Source organism: Leucopleurus acutus (assembly GCF_964270905.1).
Source record: "Leucopleurus acutus genome assembly, chromosome: 7".
Taxonomy (NCBI): Eukaryota; Metazoa; Chordata; class Mammalia; order Artiodactyla; family Delphinidae; genus Leucopleurus; species Leucopleurus acutus.
Genome location: NC_139150.1, coordinates 62,518,661 through 62,538,997, shown reverse-complemented (window position 1 = coordinate 62,538,997; position 20,337 = coordinate 62,518,661). Strand labels below are relative to the sequence as shown.

Here is a 20,337-nt window from a genome sequence, read left to right as displayed (position 1 = left end):
TAGAACTGGGGGTGCCTACTCAGACTTGGGTAGGAGGCAAGGAGGGTGGCAGTTTACAACAATTATACTTTACAGTTCTGAAAGGATTAAACACATACACACCCAGTTAATTTGACCCCAGGAGGCATGCAAGCAATTTTCTTCCCCTAAGTAATTCTGTCAAATGTATCCATGTTTTCATTAACTGCTGAAATAATTTTTTCTATTCATTGTAGGGTTATACTGTACTTGTTTTGTGTTAATAAGTATTTATCCTCTTACCTTATACTATTACAATCATTAACTGCAGTGTGTAAATGTACTAGTTATTACTGTCTAATTTTTGTTGAAAAAAGCACAACAAAGGAGTGAAGGTGAAAAAAACATTACATAAAAAGCACGCAGCCAGGGTTTCCTGCCAAGTAGCAGGGCACTGAATTCATGACATTTAGTTTCTGTGCCCAACAGCTATGTCCTATGGTTTTATTGAAAGAGAATACTGATCAGCCCAGGGAAAATAATATTCTTGAGAATTGCACATCTTGGAACTGAAGAAAATGAGAAATTGGAGGGAAACTATCCATGAGGTACTGCCTCTCCTCCCTCCCTCCCTTCCTTCTTTCCTTCCTTCCTTCCTCTCCTTCCCATCCCCTCCTTCTTCTTTCTCATTTTCTTGTTCTTTTTTTTTTTTTTTTTTTTTGTGGTACGCGGGCCTCTCACTGTTGTGGCGTCTCCCGTTGCGGAGCACAGGCTCCGGACACGCAGTCTCAGCGGCCATGGCTCACGGGCCCAGCCGCTCGCTCCGTGGCATGTGGGATCCTCCCGGACCGGGGCACGAACCCATGTCTCCTGCATCGGCAGGCGGACTCTCAACCACTGCGCCACCGGGGAAGCCCTCTTGTTCTTTTTTTTAATGGAAACAATTTAACTGTGGACCAGGCAGGCATCAGAAGTAAGATACAGATAAGATAGGGTAGCTTCCAGTCAACAGTATCCATTTGGAAAGTTGGTTACCACACAGAAAAAAAAATGCACAACGTTAAGAACTAACCATAAGGAAAAGTGAAATTAAATGCTAGTAAGTGATACAAAAAGAATAAGCATTAAGGGGGAACAAATGCATGTATACATGGCTCAGTTACTAAAAAAAAGTCTCATAGCTGTCAAAGCACTTCAGGGATGTTGTGGATAAGCAATGTCTTGAATATGACTCTTTTTTGTACACAATATTTTAAATGAAACAAAATCTGGGGAGAATGTAGCAAGTGCAGCCTCTTCACTATGCAGTATGTTAATGCGTCAGATTGGTTGTGCTGCTGAACAGCTTGAGGGAATGGCAGTATTTTAATAATACTATATGGTAACCTGGCCTTTATAAATCATCTCTGTTTACCTGCAAGATGGTATTAGCTTAAGTACAGAAATGTCATTCCTATAGCTGTATATCACTTGATTTTTATTTGAATTAGCAAGGTAGCATTTAAGTCTTTTTTTAAGGAGAGGAGAGGAATTAGATTAGATTTGGAGGAGAGGAATGTTGATTACTGAACATAAAAATATGTATTTGTCAGGGTTGAATGTAGGTTCCAGGGTTGAATGTAGGTTCCAGTAATTATCATTTGTTGTTTTTTGACCACGAGAAGGTTACCTCAATTTCTTACTAGTTGCAACCTAAAGGCAAAAATAATGGAGCATCCTGGAAGTACATCTGCAGTCCTGTTTCTTTGTCTTGGATTACTCTAAAATCCGTTTCACACACATTATTTAAAGAAAGGCCGTTGGCACAGATGGAGAATCTGAAGCGCAGAAAGGTTGTCTGTGATTAGCTATAAGCCGCACTTATTTATGCTACTTGCACAGGGTATATTCGAAAATTTACATGTTTTTATTCCATTTTAGTGTTTTTCTTTTTTGCATCAAATAATTTCTCTGTATAAACAATCTGTGTTGATCGATTTTAAAAATGCCTTAATCCGGATGTCTCAGGGAAGGCGTCAGGCGACAGTGCTGGCTGCCACACACCACCTCTCAACAGCATCCTGTCCAGGAGCACTGCTGTTGGTCTTGTCCACTACAATGAATTATGCATAACTGGAAGGCTAGTTGTTGGCATGGAAAAAGTGTGACATGTCAGATTAAAATTAAATATTGAGTAGGTTTCCTCCTAGAGGCATGAATCAAAGAAAAATGCTTCATTTTCATCAGTGAATGTGGAGGCTTCCCGTTAACGAGTCTTTGCACAAAGGAATCTGACTGTCACAACATGGCGCAGAACACTGAGTACATCACGCCCGGCTCTGTCCTCCATTGCTGGTTGGTGTCACAAGGAAGTCCCAACAGTTCTCGGAAATGACTTGGTGATGAGAATCTTTCTGTAGACTCTGCTGCTTTTTCCATGCACCCTTTATGGCCTTTGGTTGAGTGGGGCCTGAACTTAACCCACAGACCCGTTAGGGGCAGTCGTAAAGCAAATTACAACAATAACTATGTCAACCATGAAACGGACGAAAACACCCCCAAATGATGCCCCTTTCCCTTCCTCACTCAGGAAGGCTCAGTGAGCAAGCCCTGGGAACAAGAACCTACTGAGAGAAGGTGAAGGACTAACTAGGAGCCACTCTGACAGGCCTGGGAAGGGAAGGAAGGAGATACAAGAGCCACTGAGCAAACCAACCAACCTTCTCCGAAAATATCAACTTCAAATTTAACTTGCATTTGTTGGTCAGTTTCCTTGTCGGTTCCTTCTTCCCTTTTTTATAATAACACATTGGAAGAGAATGAAAATATGGTCTCTACTTTTCAAAGCAAAGTAAACCAAGCACCAAAAAAGTTGTTATTTGGGATATGTCTATTACAAACTTGGCTCTCCCAAACCGATCCAGTCTTTTCAAGATCCTGGATTAAAATCTCTTCGGTCCTTCTCCCGATATGGTAGCTGACATTAACACTCGAGACTTGGCTAGGGATATCAAAGGTCATTTCTTTTGCAGGGATGGACATGTATCTGGGTGTTTATTTCTCTGCTAACTAGAGGTTCCTTTGCAGATATTGGACTGCTGTCTCTGACGATGTTCCAGTGCCCCCTGAGGGCTTCTGAGTGTAATAAAAGCAAACGAAAAAGCGGCTTCGTATGAAATAATTCACTATGCAGGAACAAAGCTGAATATGGGACTCAAAGGATCTCTGAAGTAAAGATTAACCGCCAGTCATCAGGAAACCTAAAGTCATTTGAAATAAGAGGTGCCACAAGCCAGAAGACAGAAGCCATAAACACATACAATATTAATAAAGCAATTACAGTAAGTGCTATAACGCTCTGCTTTTCAAATCTCTTGCCACTTCAAGAAACATCTGTCCCCGCCACTAGAAATTACTGTTAAAAAAAAAACCAAACCAAACCAAACAAGCTGTGCTTTGTGTTTCAGCTTTTCATTCAGTATCCTGATCAGCCAGTCCACTGCCAAAGCTTCAATACCAATTTAATAGCCTATTCCCTGGGTTGGTTTTCCAACCAATGTAGCCAGTTGTACTTACAGTAAGCAGAGGAGCAATTAGCTGATGCACTGCATTGTGCAAACTGCCTGGATCCAATCACGCATAATGTCTCAGGGGAAATTCAAGTGACCAGATGAATCCTTATTTAGTAGAAACTGGCTTGAGCCTTAGCTTCCCCAGATCCTGAAAGTTGTTGGTTCCTTATATATTTTTAAAATAAATTTTCATGTTTAGTTACAGTGCACACGTTTGTTACTTTGTTGCTGGTCAGTACACTTCAGACATGCCTGCTAGAGGGAGGAGACATGGTGATGAATGCACACCTTTTCAAAAAACCAGATTGGCCTGAGTTCTATTCCCTGTTTGAATGGGAATGACACAGATTCTCTGAAAGTTTCCTTTCCCACATTTTAAAATAGGAAATTTAATTCCTCCCCATCTCACAGGGGATCAGATGGAAACTTTTCCTGAAAATGCTGTGTATACTGTCGAGAGCCCTAACAGGGTAAGGATTGCCCCATACATGAGTTGTGGTACACTTTATCCTGGAATAGCAACCTATCTTAGAAAATAATTGAGAAGAAAGGCAGCCATGTCCCTAAGTAATCACTGACCCTTCCATTGAAAAGAGACACAACAACAAAGCTGACGGATTCAGGAAACAGGGAATGAAGTTTGTTTCGGTGATGAAGAAAGAGATAAAGGTAGTAGTGGTTTCTTAAATGGAAGATTATGACAGAAGATAAATTTCAGACGTCCACTACTTGGGGTTGTAGATCTGAATGAGCAGTTGGGTTAAACGTTCACCCCAGTATTTAAATGAGAAACCCTTAAAGTCTACCTAGGTTTCTTTTCCACACTTATCACAAAGTCCTGATTTCATTGATCACCAGCTCTCTCTTCTTGCTATCTGTGTCATAAAATAGGCTTCCTCTTTCTATTCTCCTTCCCACGGACTTTGTTCAAAGCCATCTCCATTCTTGCCAAGACTTCAGCGGCCTGCTGAATGATCTGTCTGCTTGTGGCCTCCTGCGCCTTTCATCTGTTCTCCAGATTGGTAACAGAATGTTTTCCTAAAATTCAGACCTGAGCTGTCATTTCCCACTTAAGCCTTCTCCATGCCCGCTCTCACCTACTGAACAGAGCTTGAGCTCTTTAGGCAGCCTGCTGATCCTTTGTGATAGAGCCCTTTGCCTGACTTTTTGTTCCATGTGTCCTAACTCCATACACGGTCCTTCCATACTACTTTCAGTTCCTAGAATACGACATCCTTTGGAGCCTGGCAATGCGTTCCTCCTTCATTGTGCATTCTTCACTCTGCACACTTGTCCACAAAACCAATCACTTCTTATCCTTTTCTGTCTAGCTCATTAGATAACCTGGTTTGGGTTTGCTGGTCACTTCTCTCTGTACACACCAGCTTTTAGAGTACTGTTCTCAATAGTATGAGATACAGCATCATAACATAGTGGAAAGAAGGGAGCTTTGGAATCAATTTTTTTTTTTTTTTTTTTTCGCGGTACGCAGGCCTTTCACTGTTGTGGCCTCTCCCGGTGCGGAGCACAGGCTCTGGATGCTCAGGCTCAGTGGCCATGGCTCACGGGCCCAGCTGCTCCGCAGCATGTGGGATCTTCCCGGACCGGGGCACGAACCCGTGTCCCCTGCATCGGCAGGCGTACTCTCAACCACTGTGCCACCAGGGAAGCCCTCAAATTTGGTTTTAAGTCCTAGCTTACAACTTACTATGGCAAATTATTTATACTCTTGGAACCCTAGTTCTCCCATTTGTCAAATAGGAATAAGAATGTCCAAGTTTTGTGAGGATTAGCAATATTATATATGAAATACCTGATGCTATACTTATAGTAAGGGCTCTATATATGATTGCCACAGTAGATTATATTGTAATTGCTTTGTTAGTTGTCTTCCTCATCTCCTTTAAACTATGACTTTGAAAAAAGGGGTTATATCATCTTATTTTTTCTTGTTCATCATTCTGGCCTCAGTACCTAGCAAAGAGCCTGGCACATAGCAATTGTGTAATAAATATTTGCTCAAAGAATCAACAAAAAATAAAAGGTACATGAATGGTGAAATCTCTTTGAGAATTCGTACTACAGCAGGATTAGAAGTAATGACTTTGATAGTGTCTGTAAATCTGAAGCATATTTAAAACAGCATTTGATTTTCTGGTTCTTGAGTTTTACTATGCTGACAAATGAACATGTTTGGAAGCTGTTTCTTCTGAAAGGACAGACTGCTATCAACATGAAATGAAGGCCTGTATATAGTATAATCCCATGTTGTTTTACCATCTTAATCAGGTGTTTTGAAAATGGAATCTGGTACCTAAATGGCTCTGAATTTTGACTCTCAGGTGGAACATTGCATGTGAAGCAGGGAGTGGAAAGAGATAGGAGATGACCGGTCAATTAGAGGCCAGATGGAGGAGTACCTTGCAGTTCACAGTTACAACTTGGACATCCCCCTTTCAGGGATTTATTGAAGGATTTAAACAGGGATGTGACAGAACCAGATGTCTGCTTTAGGATTTTATATGTTGGGTGTGTACAGGATGATTCCCAAGGGAGCAAATCTAAAGAACATCCGGAGGTTGTTGAAGAACAAAGGAGATGATGAAGAGCTGAAATAAACAGTGGTCAGGACCAGCTTCAGGGTCATGTGACCTGTGCAATCACACAAGAAAGGTCCCCGACTTAGAAAGGTCCTGTGCTTGTTTTCATGCTCTGTTGTCATTGTCTTGAAACTTTTAATAATTTTTGGAAAAGGGACCCTGCATTCATTTTGCACTTGGCCCTGCAAATTACTTAACTGGTCCTGGCAGAGGTAGTAGGAGAGAAATCCTGATAGATGGTCCAACACTTAGGAGGGTAAGTGTTCTGCTCCTCTTTGCTTTTCTGTGTATGTGAGTTCCGTAGTGCCCTCAGGTTAATCCCTGCCTGACCCGAGTGAGGTGTGGGTGTTGAGATGAGTGGAACAGAGAAGATTTAAGCATTTGATTGTAGTAATATAAAAGAGTAAATACTAAGTCTCTCTCCTTCAGTGGGGAAGTTTTGATGTCTCGTCCAGGCAGTGCATAGTCAGGATTGATTAAGGGTAGAAACAATTATCTATGTTCTTCTGTCTTTTCCTGATTAAAAAATAAAATTTTATTCTGTGTCCAAAAGAGGGGGTAAAATCGTGCCAAGATATTGGAAGCCTAAGGCCAGTGCCTTCTAGCCTGAAGGATTGCGACAGCAGGACATCAGAGAGAGGCCTGAAGGGGACAGCGTCCTCTGGCATTCAGGTTCCCATGCTGGGTACAAGGTCACATGCCCCGAGAATGACACAGAAGTAGTGATGACCGTGAGAGCCTGGTTTCTGCGTCTCGGCAGCTGTCATTTTTTCCGGAAGACTGGTGCTTACGCTCTCCCCATGCCCCATTCCAAACAAAACTCCCAAGCTTTGCTGCAGAATTTGACTTTGGAGAGGAAGCGCTGATATGGATTGAGGTTGAATTTCTTTACAGCCTATTGGGATAGGTGCTTAGAGTCAAATTTAAGTTAATGAAAGAAAACAAGGTGTACTACTTCTGTTACCTAAATAGGAGGTTGCAAATTCGTACCTGCTGCATAGACATAAACCACTGTCTGGTACTAAGAAGACAGAAATATTAAGACATAATCTTAATTGCAAGAAACCAGTTCCCTCATCGGAGTACTTTTAAGTATCTGAAATTGCAGCATTATATTCCTTCTTCATGTGTACGTTTAATAGACTTTCACGTTATTAGGAGTTATACAACCACAGTAGATGTGAACAGTTACGTATTGTTAAAACTGGTACATTTTGCATTACCTAACTGCCATAGTATGGAGTTTAGCATTATAATGCTCCTTCCTACCTCTCCTACAATTTCTTTATGATAACTTTCCCTTTCATCTTTGTGTAATTAGGAAGTATTTATTTTTATGAGATCCTAAAGGAAAATAGTAACTACCAGCATGGGAAATAGATTTATTCCCACTTTCCTGCTTGGTATCCATTTGTGAGGACATTCTAGGCTTGTGCAATGCTTAGTGCTTGTAAAAATCAAGAACATCATCTCTTACTGAAGAAGGTATGGGCCCATCACTTTTTGGCATTATTTTGTGTTTTTTCAAAACCGTATATAAGGGGCTTCCCTGGTGGCGCAGTGTTGAGAGTCTGCCTGCCGATGCAGGGGACACGGGTTCGTGCCCCGGTCCGGGAGGATCCCACGTGCCGCAGAGCAGCTGGGCCCGTGAGCCATGGCTGCTGAGCCTGCGTGTCTGGAGCCTGTGCTCCGCAGCTGGAGAGGCCACAACAGTGAGAGGCCCGTGTACCGCAAAAAAAAAAAAAAAAAGCCGTATATAAGATTCTGGAAGTGATGCCTCTCTATCTTGATGGTCCCTGCTGCCCAAGTGTTTCAATTGTAGTCCACTGCATTTCTTACAGACAGCAGTAATATAAGTAGGACTAGTATAAGATTGGCCTGTGAGCAGCTGCTTTTCTGATAGCTAGCCTACCACTTTTGAAGCCTGCATTAGAACCATATAGCAGTTATTATTGTCTTCTCGTTATTTATAATTGCCCCATTGACCTGTAAGCACTAATATTAATAGCTATCTCTCGTTTTTGATTTTTACTTCATTTTCCTGATTTTTGAAATAAAATATCTTCACTCTGGAAAACTTAGGAAATACTTAATGAAGAATTAAAATTGTTTCTCATAAGCTAACTTTTACGTTTTGGCCTGGATTATTTTATTTTTCTTATAAACTCATAAGTACTTCCCATGAGACTGTGGTCTGTGCCAGGGATCATTCTAAGTGCTTTACCTTCAGTTAATTTTCACGATGCTATGAATTTTGTAATTTTCAGCATTTTTTGATGAGGAAACAAAGGCCCAGAGTAGTTAACTTTCCCAATGTCACAGAGGAAATAAAGGCAGAGGTAGGATTGGAATCTAGGGCTGATTCACTCTGAACCAGGAAACAGTAGTGCCTTAGTTTGGGCTTAAATGGAACATATGTTTTGTTGTCTTTATTTTCCCGTTAATATTATAATGATATAAATAATTCTGTTTTCATTAAACATTTTCATAAATATCTTTAATAACTGAAGTGTTCATTATATGGATGTTTTATAATTCGTTCAATCAATTTATTTATAAATACTCTCCGTGCCATTCCCCAAACAGATCTAATTTTGCAAGCTTTGTCGTATTGAATTGATTTAAGTTTAGTAAACTTAGTTATGTATTTCTCTCATTGGGGGAGGTTATTACCTACTCTGGTTAAATTTTAATGTAGATTTTCCAATGCATTTTAATTTTAGGAAATATTATACTGAGGGGAAACTATATCTCATGATGGAAGAAATATAGGAATCACCCCGTTGAATCGGTGAGGGAGATGAAGCTGCAGTTCTGTGCTCCCAGACCCGCCCAGCAGATGGCACCTTCCCCGTGGAGACCTAAGTTTTCACACTATCTGGTGAGAGCTGCAGTTTTCTTTGAATCATTGTAATTCTGCAGACAAAAAATGTCTTAATTTTGCAGCTCTTGTCACTTCGAATTTGGAAAGATAAAGAACAGTGTGCTAAAATCCAGATATTTCGTGCACTGAAAATTGAGGTGAGGTTGGGATAAAGTACATAGGAATGTCTGGGAAGGGATGGCAGTCGGATTCCTTTCTTCAAAATGCATCACTGCTGGTGCTGGGAAAACTGGACAGCTACATGTAAATGAATGAAATTAGAACACTCCTGAACACCATACACAAAAGTAAACTCAAAATGGATTAAAGACCTAAATGTAAGACCGGACACTATAAAACTCTTGGAGGGAAACCTAGGCAGAACACTCTTCGACATAAATCTCAGCAAGATCTTTCTTGACCCACCTCCTAGAGTAATGAAAATAAAAACAAAAATAAACAAATGGGACCTAATGAAACTTAAAAGCTTTTGCACAGTAAAGGAAACCATTAACAAAATGAAAAGACAACCCTCAGAATGGGAGAAAATATTTGCAAATACTGTGCATCAACTATACCTCAATTCAAAAATATATTTTAAAAAATAATAACATTCTGAGAAGGGAAAAAAGAATCCATCACTGCTTTCTTCAAAATGCACCAGGGAACAAGATTTTTAAAAGAAATGTGGGGCAATCGTAATTAAGACTTTGTTTTTGAGTTTTTACTTTTTGGACATTGAAATATTTCGTGTGGGAGGGAACACAAACAAGACTGAGAATAACCTGAGGCTGAAAACATCTGCAAAGTAGAATATGCCAGGTGCTTTCTTCTGTGTGGTAGATTTCTCAAATGTTCTCTACCTTTGTACTGTGAATATGTAATTAAAGTGGATAATGGAAAAGGAGATGTGAGGAAAAATAAATTTGCTTTTTAATTTTCAGTAATTTGAATATACTGAATTAAAATAACTAGGCAACATACTTTTCTGTCACATCTAGTCTGGAGATGTGTTTAGAAGCTAACAGTTAAATAAAATGGAAATTAATGAGTTTTTTAAAAATTAAAGCTTCCAAAACATTTTGGGAATTATGGTTTTTACTTGTCATAAATGTGTACATTTTTTTCTAATGTCAGAAAAATTCTTTCCCAGACTTGAATTATTGAAAAGTTTTTATTTTATTTTATTTTCAAGGAAGAGTAGCTTAAAATGGATTGGATAATTTCCAGGATTTTTAAAATAAATTCTGATCTGGGTTAAGACTGTTATACATATTTTCCAAAGATGAGGCAAGTTCGGGAAAATCAAAAAAAGTTTAGAAAATGAGGTTTTCTTAGCAAGAAATGGATTTTACAAATTAACTATTAAGAAGCCCAGTTACTGTATATTTGATTCAACCCAATAAAATCCAAACAGCTTTTTTTTTTGGTGGAAATTGAAGCGCTAACCCTGAAATTTATATGAAAAAGAAATGTACCTAGAATAGCTAAAATTATCCTGAAAAAGAACAAAGTTGGAAGACTCACACCACCTGATTTCAAGACTTACTGTAAAACTACAGCACTTATAACATTGTGGCAAGAATAGGCAAAGAGATCATTGGAACAGACCATGTACCATCAATTTTCGACATAAAATGTGTAGTCAGGTAATTTTCAAGTAGAGCTTTTTAACAGAGTAACGAGAATCTTCTCCATAATGGAGTCAGACTAAGTAGATAAATGTGGGCAAAATGAACATTTACTCTTACTCTATACAGAAATCAGTTCAAGGTGAATCATAGAACTAAACAAAAAAGCTAAAACCACAAAGCTTCTGGAAGCATATATAACACCTTTAGAACCCTGTGTTCGGGGAGTTCCTTAGAGTGGGCACTAAATATAAAATTAAAAGTTAAAAATTGGACATTATCAGAATTAAACTTCCATTCATCAAAAGCTACTGTAGAAAATGAAAAGTAAAGCCACAGACAGAAAATATTTGCAAAACATATATCGGACCAGTGATTTATATTTGGGTTATGTAAATAATTCCTACAAATCAAAAAAGGACGACTTAACTTTCAAGTGGGAAAATATCTTAGAGAACTTTACCAAGGAAGATCCCTAACTGACCAATAAGTATGTGAAAAGATGCTCAAAATCAAGAGTCATCAAGGAACCGCCAAATAAAGCCAAAATGAGATAATGCTACACACACACTAGAATGGCCAAAACTTTCAACACTGACAATACCCAGGATTGACAAGGATGCAGAGCAACTGGAATTCCCACACGTACTGATGGGAAGTGTAAAGCTATTCAACTAACCACTCTCCTGGGTTGAATAGCGTCTCCCCAAATTAATGTCCACCTGGAACCTCAGAATGTGACCTTATTTGGAAACAGGGTTTTTGCAGGTGTATTCAAGCTAAAATGAGGTCATAGTGGATTAGGATGGATCCTAAATCTGATGACTGGTGTTTTTGTAAGAAGAGGGAAATTGAAGCACAGGGAGATAGGAGGCATACAGGAAAGAAGGTCATGTGAAGACTAGGTAGACATTGGAGTTATGCTGACACAAGGCAAGGAATGGCAAAAATTGCCAGCAACCGCCATAAGCTGGAAGAGGCAAGTGTAAGGATTCTTCCCTGGAGCCTTCGGAGGGAGTTTGTCCATGACAGGAACTTGATATCCAACTACCTGATTTCAGAAGTTCTGGATTCCTGAACCCAGTGACAATGCATTTCTTTTGTTTTCATCTACCCAGTTTGTGGTACTTTGTTATGGCAATCCTAGGAAACTAATACACCAACAACTGGTAAACTAATCTACGTTAGAAACGTAGGCAGTTTCTTATAACCTTAAACATATATACCTACCTTAAAACTCAGCGATTCCACTCCTTGGTATTTACCCCAAAGAGATGAAAGCATATGTCTGTAAAACTATTTGTATAAGAGTATTCATAGTGGCTTTAGTTGTAATAGCCGAAACTGGAAACAAATCAAATGTGCAAGAAGGGAGTGAATAAAAAATTATTTTATATTCATATAATCAAACACTATTCAGCAATAAAAAGGAATAAACTCCATAGCGTGAATGAACATCAAAAAACCAAACATAACAAGAGAAGACAGTAAAAGAAGCCAGAAACAAAGAGTATTTATACTCTATGAGTCCATTGATATGAAGTCCAAGGGCAAGCAAAAGTATTCACAGGCAATTAAAATTAGACCAGTGAGGGGAGGGGAGGGGAGGGGTCGACCTGAGAGGGCCTGAAGGGACTATCTCAGACACTGGAAAAGTTCTGTATCTCGACTGTGGAGGTGTGGTGGTGGTGTTTAAGTTAATGTGTATACATTTGTCAAAACCCATTGGGCTATAGACATAAGTGGATGCATTTTATTAAATGTAAATTATATTTCAACAAAATTGTTATAAAGAAACATAAATCTTGGAGCATTTCACCATATACAATATTTACCTCAATTTAAAAAGAAGAGGGCCATGGCCGTGAGCCATGGCCACTGAGCCTGCGCGTCCGGAGCCTGTGCTCCGCAACGGGAGAGGCCACAACAGTGAGAGGCCCGCGTACCAGAAAAAAATAAATAAATAGAAAGAAGAGAAAATCCTCATTTAATTTAATGAAAATGTTTTTGAAAAACATACTAATTATCTGCTTTCAGAACTCACTTTTAATTCTTAGGCAGTAGATTATCTTCAAGTGATTTATTTTTATTCTCTAAGTTTTCCAATCTACCTTGAATGTAAGAATCCGTACAACTCATACCGTCAGAGTTCACTTCTGTGCATGTCGGCAAAGCCTTAGGTCTCAGTTTCCTCGGTTGGGAGGATTCTAATAACTTATCAGGACATAATTTGCTCTGTTGGCTATTTTGTTAGGAAGGGAATAGGTCACTTGCAGGGCCCAATCAAGTGCTAAATAAAAAGACCTGTACTTCAAACTAAGAATGCACAGCTTTAAAGAGCATTCAGAATTTCTTGGGCATTTTTTCAGATGGGAGGAACAGACAGAATTTGGCCTGTCTGAGAACAAAGAACAAACCAGCTTCAGGTGGGCAGTATCCAGTTCCGGTCTGACAGCTTCTTGGCAAGTGTTATACGTATCAAGCTCGACTGGATGGAAAGGAGGACCTGAGGGGAAACACAGCAGAAGAGTGGGGGCAGGCAAAAGAGAGAGGGAGGCCCCTGGAGGGGCCTAGGGAATCCACACTGCCCAGCTGCTTCGGTATTTATGGTGCAGCGCCAGCGCCATCATGTGGTCATCAGTGGAATTTCAGAGGAAGAAAGGAATTCTTTCCCCACTACCTTTGAAGAGCGGAATTAAAAAAAACAGTCACCCAAAGGGCCTGAAAAACTTTGAGAAGGATATCACCGTATAGTTCTTTTCCATTTAAAAGCTGAAGGGATTCTTGACATCTCAATTAGTAACACATCTGGAATCGTGTTTGTTATCCAGATACCTGTTATCTGTTCCTTCATGGAACATTTATTAAACACTGTGCCAGACCCTGTACTAAGCAGGAGAAAAGCAGGCGTCATGGTCTCGTGAAGCAGACAAACCTGTGAACAAAATATTAGAGCAATACAAGTACTGTAATGCAGGACTGAAAGAGACACTGACCCTGAAAAGGAGCCAAGCGGGAGATTTTAGAATTTACCAGAAATGCTATGATGTCCCCTCCGCCCCTGCAATTTGGTGCTATAATCTTATTCCCTGAAAGGCCTGTGTTGATCCTATTGCTTGTGTCACTTGCCCATACACTTTTTTTTTTTAACATCTTTATTGGAGTATAATTGCTTTACAATGGTGTGTTAGTTTCTGCTTTATAACAAAGTGAATCAGTTATACATATACATATATACCCATATCTCCTCCCTCTTGCGTCTCCCTCCCACCCTCCCTCCTGCCCATACACGTAGAAAAAATCTAGCTATAATTATTGATTGATCGATGGATTGACTCAGTAATTATTTATTGAGGTCCTACTATATGGTAGCACCGTTGTTAAGTGCTGGGAGATAACAGATACAAAGGGAAAAGACAGAAAATGTTTCTTCTTTTGTTAAGCTTGTGTGTGGGGAGTGAACTGTTAAAAAAATGTCATATATGTCATGTATATAAAACATAAGCTATTTTCTTTTTGCCTATTTATTTTTGTTTTTATTTTATATTTCCCACCCATGTCTGTTGTTCCTTCCTTATTAGCTTGTGAACAATTATTCTAAGCTATTTCAAGTTAGTTTGAGATTTTTAAATCAGCTTGGCTTTTTCCTTAAGGATTCTGGGAAATTAATTTAACTTCCCTCCTCAGAAGGGCACTTGGGTTTCGTTTATTTGTTAAGCTACAAAGTCAGAATTTGGGACAAGACTTCTAGCTTAGCTCTATTAAATGCTTCATTTGTCAGGTTTACTTCCTCATCTCCGTTTCTCCTGGCTGCTTTAGGGTCATGCCTGTAATAAACATGAATGGTATCAGAATTTTCTAATCAAAGTAGCAGATCTTCGGAAGCTGGCAGCACACTGCATACACACCCAGCCCCTGCGCCTTGGCACTCACAGCCATCAGGGAGAGGATTGCAGCCTCAGCCCCTCAATCACACAGAGTCGGCTGTCTTTCCATCTGCTCCAACTTTGGGAGCCAGAGCAGGGAACGGGGACTCTTCTAGTGACCTGAAATGAGAGAAAATTTAAATAATCATACTGAACTCACTGGAGGAGGGGGCCAGGATGCCCAGAGTTTCCGCTTCAGGCTCAAACTACTTTCCACAATTTAATCAACCCAGTGGCTCATACCTGTAAGCCTATCAGCTTCCTGTTCATTTAAATTTGCAGGGAGTTTTTTTTTTTTTTTAATAAAACTGAAGCTAAATAGAGATTATGTGTTATTTCATGTAAAGTACAGTTGTAAATTCTGTGCTGTGGTAACTTTCTTTTAGCTCCAGGTGTTTCAGACATTAAACACAATACCAACTTTATGCTCTTTATGAATTTCAAGGAAAACGTCTTTTGATTCATAGTGCCATCTGAGAGGAAAAAAAATGTAGTCTTTGCCAAAAAAACCAAACCTGTCATCAACAATAAAAAAAAATCCTTTGCCTAAATTTCTGTATATTTACATGACCTGGTCACAGTTGTTAAAAATTTACAGTCTACATACATTTGATAAAAAAATTGAAACATTAAAAAATTCTCCTGTGTATCGCTGACTCAAGCCTTTAAAGACATAAATCTGATCTGTGTATGCTTCTACAGAGAACAGTTGTTTCATCAGAATTTTAAACATGTTACTGGTCACTATTAAAACAAGTCCAATGAAAGAACTGAATCCTCATTTAAAAATACATACTTAAAATATTTTTCAGACTTTAAAACATCACCCAAAAGCATGCCTTGCAATTTTATTTCTGAGGTCTTTGCATTTAGGACCTATGAACCGACTGTTTTCCCTTTGTGAAGAGCAACTGTGCTGTTCTCATCCTAGCATGCATCTTCAGGGTATTAACTGCTTCCAGAAAACCATCGTCAGTTGAATCGATGAAGCATCCTCACTGCACCACAGAACAGGATGTACTGATGAGATAATCCTTTCCTTTGTGAAGGGCCAGTTTGAGAGACAGGCTGGATTAACGGCACGCACTTTTAAAGTCGCGGTTCACAGCCAGCTTCATTAAACTGCATTAATAATCTTTGCAGTTTTATTGCAGCAACAACTGGTGAACATTCTGTTGTCAAATAAATAGGCTTTTATATTAAAAATGGATACTATTCTCACAGTCATATATTTTTAGAGAACTTATTTCCCTAAAATTTCCCTCAGCCTGACCCTAAGGTGCCTGAACTGTCTGATGAAGGTCATTAGTAGTGTAAACAGATGAGATAGAATCTTCATGAATAAAGTGACACTTTCTAGACCCATCCCTCTCAACCTCCAAGTCTATACCAATTTAACAGAGTCTTGAATTGTCTGTAAAATTATGTCAAAATATAGGTCTCATCTATATGTTACTCTCATGGCCTAATTAATCAAATACTACAAAGAAAATGACACTGTTTTGTATCCAAGGCAACAGTATAGTATATTGTGCCTTCACTAGGGTATTTTTGAGCTTGAATTTGAAAATCAAGTATCAATTGAGAATTTGGGACAAGACCCTGTACTAAGACCTGTACTAAGCTTATCCTTTCATGAAGGATAAGAAGGCTTGTATAACTTGACACTGAGAATAGAAAGAGTTATTTAAAGATTATTGCTCTAGTTCATTGCTTAAAAAGTTCCTCATCTATGTCATGTAATAACAATAATAACCGCAGGGCTTCCCTGGTGGCGCAGTGGTTGAGAGTCCGCCTGCCGATGCAGGGGACATGGGTTCATGCCCCGGTCCGGGAGGATCCCACATGCCGCAGAGCAGCTGGGCCCGTGAGCCATGGCCACTGAGCCTGCGCGTCCAGAGCCTGTGCTCCACGAAGGGAGAGGCCACAACAGTGAGAGGCTTGCATACCGCAAAAAAAAAAAAATAATAATAATAACCACAATTAAATAATAACATTGTTGTGGTCCTAAAACACTGTGTGCTAGATACCGTTTCAGGCACCTCACATATACTAACTTATTTAGCTCTTATGACAGTGTTATGAGATTGGTATTATTATTATCCCCATTTTATTGAGGAGGAAACTGAGTCACAGGAAGGAGGAGTAACATTCAGAGTCTCATAGAGAGGAGGTGGTAGAGTCAGGACAGAGTCTTGTCACATGCTCTTCCCGCTAAGCGAATCCTCTCTATAATCTTTTTTTTTTTTTTACATCTTTATTGGAGTATAATTGCTTTACAATGGTGTGTTCGTTTCTGCTTTATAACAAAGTGAATCAGTTATACACATACATATGTTCCCATATCTCTTCCCTCTTGCGTCTCCCTCCCTCCCTACCCCACCCTTCTAGGTGGTCACAAAGCACCGAGCTGAACTCCCTGTGCTATGCGGCTGCTTCCCACTAGCTAGCTATCTATTTTACACATGGTAGTTTATATCTCTCAATGCTACTCTTTATCTCTAGGCTGAAATCCTCCTTCAACTTCATATCGGGCTGCAGACCATCTCTTCCTGAAAGCCCACCAGATCATCAAATTCAGCACGTTCCAGATGGCGCGGAGGATCTGCTGCCAGGTACCTGCTGCCTCCACCCTTAACTTCGATTGTCTAACTTACCTTCCCAGTTGTGATGAAGATGCTGTCCATCTCTGCTCTTCCTTCCCCATCAGTGCTTGCCTCACTCACACTTGGTCCCAGCCAATCCCATATCCTACCTATGAGACACCTTTAGCATCTCTTTCCTCTTCCCTAGCCCCAGGCTCCATTCTCTCCGAGGCATTGCTTATGTTTAACCTGGACTTTTGAAATTGACCTTGAGTGGTTCTTCCTATCTCCATTGTTTCTTCTCCAATGAATCCTACACATTAGTCGCAATGAAACTTACTAAAACGTACTTCAAATCATTCCTGCTAAGAAAATCCTAGTAGCTTGCGTATAAAATGAATAGTAAGCTCCTAAACTTTCCTCTGTAGGTTGTTCATATGATAACCTCAACCTTGTTTCATTCCTTATTGCCATTGCATCCTTCTGTCTCTGCCTATCTGTTTTTGCTTGTGAAATGTTCTTTAATCTTATTTTGTTATGTGTGATCCACCATCCCAATACCAACCCATTGCTTCCACCTCACTGTTGTGTCTCTCCCACGTTCTAGATGAGATGTCCACTTGTTTGGGCAAATCTTCTTTCCTAATTTTTCATGTCTCTCCCTTTCTCTTCCTCCCCTTTGCTAAATCTTGGTTCAAGAATTCTTGCTTAGGCTAGAAAAATGCTTCCTAACTAATCTACCTAATCTCCTTCATTAAACCCACTTAGCATTATCACGTCAGGGTAACAGTATCAAAACACACACTTTCACCTTGTCAATTTCCTGTTCAAAAGTTAGAAGGGCTTCCTATTTACTACAGATCAAACTCCAAAGAGGCCACCATATGACACAACTACAGGAAGACCCATTCAGGTTTTATTCTGTTGGAGTCCTCAGACTTCTTAGTTTAGCCTTAAGCAGTATTTTGAGAACCAGTAGTAGAAATGTTATTATATTACAACCTGCCCCTCCACTCTCCCGGCCCCCGCAAGGCATACACCATCACCAAGAGAAGATGGGCCGTTACCTTCAGGTATGTTGGGGAAGCATTGAGTCAAATAGGTTCTCCTTCCTGGAGGATGTTCAGATGTCTTCCATATGCTAATGTGTATTAGGAATCTCCAAAAAGAATGTCTATGGACAAGAGTTGTTTTTGTTTTCCTCAATCACTCTTTGGTATTTCCCAGGACACCAGAGTCTCCAACCTAGAGTTTAGGAAAGCCTGCCCTCCACATTCTCTGATCCTGTCGTTGCCCCAGGTCAGAGGCCACCTCAGAACTGCCTTCCCGACCATCTTGGTGGACATTGCCATCCCTCCTCTATGCCGTCCTCCTGTTTTATGTTCTTCATAATACTTGTCACAATTTGATGTGATGATGCTTGTTGCTTGTTACTTATTGTTTGTTGTTTTTTTCCTCTAGGATGTAAGATCCAAGGGAACCAGCATTCTGTCTTGTCTGTTACTATCTTCTCCACGTGGGATAGTACCTGATACACTTAATGCGGGGGTTTTTTTTTTTGGAGGGAATATATGTTCCAGTCAAAAGCCTTGCTTGTGTCCATCTCCTTGTTTCTCTCCCTACCTAACTAAATTTAGGCTTATGTTACACGGTTGAAATAAAAGTTTCCTCCTCTCTGAGGTTTTCCCTGATGGCCTGACTCATCCCAAGTAATAGCTCTTCTACTGAACTTCTGTAACGTTAGTATTTAAATAAGTCAATTTAGTTTGAACAGTTAATATTTTTTTTACATAGAAATGCTACCTTATTCCCCCAACTACAGGGTATTTGCCTTGTGGCCAGGATTGGTGTCATACGTTGGATATCTCCGAAATAACCAACACATGGCTTCTCAGGTAAGCAATAAATATCTGTTACTTGATTGAGTAGATATTCCCATTCTGTTCCCTTGAAGGATGCAGTGTCATGCTCGTATGTGGATTGGCTGGGAGGGCTCCATCCTAGCAGGAAGTATATCCCCTGCTGGCAAGGAGGTAGAGAGAGGGTTTCTACAGCAGGAGAATCTTAGGGACTTGCTTTGAGTTCTCCTGTATGTGTGCTTTCTGGCATTTCCATGTGTTTGGTAAGTCTTCCTTGCCAGTAGCTACGTGGAACTGAAGAGGGGGAAAATCCCCCTTCTGGCCTACAGAAAAGGAATTGACAGAGTATGATCAGTCATAGAGAGGGGGAATATGGACCTTGCAGGGAAGCAAAGGAAAATGTACCTCTTCTCAGTTTGCAGAAAGGTAGTTTGCACTTAAACAGCAATTTTTAAAAGTGTGTATGTTATGCTGTTTTGAGAACCTATTTCCTTCAAATGTTTATTTTACAGTATTTCTACACACATTATTTCATGTACAATATGACAGAGAAAAAATACGGAAGATATAACTAATCAAATAGTTTTGCTAATAGCCAAGAGGTTTTCAATTTAAATATGATGGATTCTGTTTGGGTGGAGATGCTATACATTCTCAACTTTAAAATTATTTCTTATTCTCAGAAGAAGTAGCTATAATTGGAAGGAGTTGCGGTAAAAAGGTATAATGAAGAAGTTAGGGAAAGAAGGGAGTTTGGGATCGAATAATACAGTATGAGTGAAAATTCTTGTCTCGTGTATACGTAGAGGGTCTTAAATTCAGCAGTGCCAGCAAAACCTCTCTGGCGTCAGGGACCTTGGATTGAGATGTTACTTCCTGTAACGAATCAATAGGCACGTGCATTTTTATGTAAGTCCCTTCAATGTTAATCCATCTTTAGAATTATCACAGCAATTCCATTTCTTTTATGTAGAAATAAGATGTTCTTTGTTGAGACAGGTTAAGCTCTTGGGTCTTCATCCAAGTGATGTGGCTTAAGAACATCTGGAGAACCTACCCTTGTTTTCTTATTAATGGAAAGCTTGTAGGGCTTAGTGATTTATAACTTCTGTGTATACTAACACACCATCTGATTTTTTTCTTTTTTTAGAACTTTATTTCATTTGGAACCTTTATGTGATGATGTAATATGCCACATACGAAACTTTCCTAATGAGAAAAGCCAGTATTTCTGCCACATGTCAGATTGCATAGCCAGGAGGGGCATGATTTGGAGCAGACTCCACCTAAGTGTTTGGATCTTCTGGAATGTTGTCAGGGTGCTAGTTTCAGCTTGTCTCCAACCTTTCCATCTCAGCCTAGCC

General features: G+C 39.7%; 1 long non-coding RNA gene across 1 annotated transcript; it reads left to right on the top strand.

Moving 5' to 3' along the window:
* Nucleotides 1–3,030: 3,030 nt before the first annotated feature.
* Nucleotides 3,031–17,130, top strand: LOC309963714. Its single transcript, XR_014326305.1, has 3 exons — nt 3,031–3,278; nt 8,833–8,990; nt 17,035–17,130. It is a non-coding gene; the product is annotated as an uncharacterized lncRNA (long non-coding RNA).
* The last annotated feature ends 3,207 nt before the right edge of the window (nt 17,131–20,337 follow it).